Genomic DNA, 2622 nt, shown 5'->3' with positions numbered 1-2622 from the left:
ATATATATATATTCTACACAGTATAGGAGAACGGTAGTAGAATGTTTGAATGAAGAAAGTTTCGAAAGTGTTGTGTCTCTCAAACCAAGATGAAGAGTCGATGCTGTTTTTTGAGCAAGAATTGGGGGAGGAGTAATTAATTAATTCATATGCTCTTCATCATTGATGAAAGTTCCTCATTGTTTTACAACAAGGAAGAAAAGGGTATGATCAGAGTGGTCAAATAATTATTGTTTTAAGATAATAATTTTAATGAATGTGTAGTTTTATAATTTCACTTTTGATATATTTAAAGTTTTATTATTTGTGTATATAGATTTTAAATGTCTGTAAATCACCATCGTCAATCAGGTTATGGTACATGCTCTCTGATGTGAAATATGTATTATTTATATACAGTAAATATAAGAATAGTGTATATTCTGAGATATACTGCAACAACTGATATTTATGAAAGAGCATTTTATGTAAGTTGCCTGTTGTACCGTTATAAAAATCTCACTGATTTACATTACAATTTATCATAAATTTATCTCAACTTTCTGACCATATAAATACCATTTCAACCAAACCGCATAATTTTGTTTCCTCCTTGAGTATGTTCTCCATATTCTCACTCTATCATTCTACATGGGCCATAAAAAAAGCCTGATGTATGTTTTAATTTTTTATATTTTGTCTAAAAGCCCAATACACTTTCATTAAAAAATTAATAAATAAAAAAGCCTACTAGGTCAGGCTTTACAGGGTTTAAGATATGCCAACAACAGTACTGGCTAAATAAAACAGTACATTATGTCAGTTTTACGGTATTGATATTACTTATTGGAGTTTTTTTATTTTTTATTTCAGCATTAAATAGGATTCAACTAGCTAGCAATGTTTGGTCAACTTCTGAGTCAATTTCTGTGTCTGATTGATTGATTGATTGATTGATTGATTCCTTCATTCATTCAGTCAGTGTAGAAATCAAGGTCTATAACGCTCAAATATTTCTAAATATTCCCATGATTTTATTTGAATTTAAGCCTATAGTACTCACTCCTAATGGCATTCTTTCATTAAATAAAGTAGGTGTGACATTATCATAGTATTAAATCTATTGTAAACGCATTATAAAGGATAACAAAAAAAAAATGTAAAGAAGCCTAATTACTCAAATGTTTTATTAACCACTCTGATCACACACTTTTCTTCCATACTGTCAACAACGGTGTAAAATGAATGAAGAGAATCAATACTCTGCACTCAATTCACATTCAGTAAAGAGTATCAACACTCATAATTTTGGAATGGAAAACACAACACCTTCAAAACATATTTTCTAGTTAAGAACTATAGAAATGATCTCTGAAAGTACAGTCTTAATCAGCACTTACAAAACCAGCTCGGGTCGATTCTGACACTCTGAGTTTCACAGATGGTGACACAACCTAACAAAAGTGATGAGAAAATTTAAACAACAGGATTTTAGTATATTTAAAAAAAGCTGCAGATTGAATAATGCCAGGTGCAAGTTTCCTTGATAAAATGGGAAATTAATTCACACTCATTGTCATAGACATGAAAATAAACAACCACAACAGCTGCAGATCGCACATATAATTTAACCAATAGCAATAAACTCACTTTTAGTTTAGTAGACTATCACTACAAACACAGCAGTGCTAGCAACTCCAAAGTCCAAAAAAGAAGTACTTGTAATTAGAGTATATTACATTTTAAACTGCTCATAATCAGATTACAGTTAGTTTTTTATGGATTACATATGAGTCAAACAATGGCAGTGAATTATTCCTAATTTATTAATTCTCCATTATAATTTTTTCTCTTAAATTTTTAAATGTCATTGTTGTTTTCATGTTTATTAATGATATTTCATATAACACACGGATTGCCGAATGTTTTTTGTCAGCCAAACCCCTTAAAATAAAATATTGACTTGAAATGTCTCTGAAGAAGTTAATATTTCCAATAATTTAATTCGCTGATGTCGGTTAATGGTCACATTGACAGGCAGGTAAATATATATTGTTTTTAGGGCTGTCAATCGATTCAAATTTTTAATCCGATTAATCGCATCATTTTTCGGTGATTAATCACGATTAATCGCACGCTTCATGAAATTAAGCATAGACCATTTATCTTGTTTCAAATGTTTATTTTGTCATCATTTGCTATATTCAGCAAAGTAAACCAAAAGATTGAAGGGTGATTCTCAAAAATCTGTATTTTCTTCAAGATAAATTTAGATGTCTTTCCAAAAAAGGACACGTAGAAACTCCAAAAGGACACCAAAGAACCAAATGATATAAGGAGCCCATATAAGCACATATGAAAGAAAAAAAATCAGAATTTTATAGTATGTGTACAGTCAGTGCAACAGCAAAGAGCTTTTTTACATTTTAGAGAAGCCAAGTTGCCATACCGAACAGGACACATGGAGATGCCAGAAAATCCCTAAACCAAACCGCCTGCTGACTGCATATATCTACTACAGTACACGGATCCATTCAGTATAACTAAACACAGCAACATAAACATGACAAATCAAAACATTCGTGAATGTGTGTGGAAACAACGTGAATGTACGGAAATGTCTGTGCCTGTGCATAAATACAA

The 2622-nt window shown here is 30.9% G+C and overlaps 1 protein-coding gene across 1 annotated transcript in view; it reads right to left on the bottom strand.

The window, feature by feature from the left end:
• Positions 1 to 2622, bottom strand: part of LOC107702331 (vacuolar protein sorting-associated protein 37A-like) — a 16588-nt gene that overhangs the window by 8876 nt on the left and 5090 nt on the right. The window lies entirely within an intron of this gene.

This window comes from Sinocyclocheilus anshuiensis, unplaced genomic scaffold, assembly GCF_001515605.1.
Source record: "Sinocyclocheilus anshuiensis isolate Anshui unplaced genomic scaffold, SAMN03320099.WGS_v1.1 scaffold86, whole genome shotgun sequence".
Lineage (NCBI taxonomy): Eukaryota > Metazoa > Chordata > Actinopteri > Cypriniformes > Cyprinidae > Sinocyclocheilus > Sinocyclocheilus anshuiensis.
This window is presented reverse-complemented; position numbering and strand designations above follow the sequence as displayed.